This window comes from Nannospalax galili, unplaced genomic scaffold (genome assembly GCF_000622305.1).
Source record: "Nannospalax galili isolate Female #2095 unplaced genomic scaffold, S.galili_v1.0 scaffold229, whole genome shotgun sequence".
In the NCBI taxonomy this organism is placed as follows: domain Eukaryota; kingdom Metazoa; phylum Chordata; class Mammalia; order Rodentia; family Spalacidae; genus Nannospalax; species Nannospalax galili.
In genome coordinates this window covers 3,036,864-3,037,752 of record NW_008360328.1, presented here as the reverse complement: position 1 = coordinate 3,037,752, position 889 = coordinate 3,036,864, and positions in this window count along the sequence as shown.

Below are 889 nucleotides of genomic sequence, written 5' to 3'. Positions count from 1 at the left end.
GCCCCGCTGCGCCCGTCGCCGCCGCCACCGCCGCCAGGGCCACAGCCGCCGGTCAGGCTCGCTCGGCGCCGCGCCGTCACGTGTGCGCTTCGCGCACTTTCTCCGCTCCCCTGCCGTTGCGCCCCGCCCCCCGGGGATGGGGAAGTCAAGGCAGGGAGCGCCGCCTGCGAGCGTCCTGGTCCCGCCGGCACACCTCCGCCTCACTGCAGCACTCGAGTTGGACCCCGGCGCTGGCTCGTTTTTTCTTGGACTTCGTGAGTTTCTGCACTGGCTCAGGTCGTGCCCAGGTCTCCCTAAACCGCCGCAATCTCCGCCCCCTGCCCAACCACTGGACCACCTTCCAGCACCCTAGCCTCACGCCCACCTCCAGGGGAGAACGGCAAACCACAGAATTTGCAGTGGGCACACCCCGGATGAATAAGAGTCGAGATGAACCTGCCCCGTTGTGAAACTTACATAGTTTCAGCTGTGGACACAGCCCAAACCACCCTTGATTGTGATAAACTGCCCCTGCCCCAGGCACAGTAAACATACATGCAGCGCAGAAGCAGTAAAAGAAAGCTACCCCTGAGCTTGATCCATCTGGACAATTACAGAGTTATACAATATGGCTCATGACTCTGCCCACAAGGATACCTAGTCATGGCCCAGGGTCCCACCACAGTGCCTTGCTTTGATCCTTCAAGGTGGACAAGCACTGAGCCACTCTGCATAGTGGTAAGATGAGTGTAGTACCAGACCTTTTACGTCAGCGCCTGCTAGGCATCTCCACCCGGGTACAGGATGAGGCAGGTGCCCAAAGAAACGCGCTTTCAATGCACCCTAAGAATCAGCTCCAAAAGGAAACGCGCTTTCAATGCACCCTAAGAATCAGCTCCAAAAGCTAGAT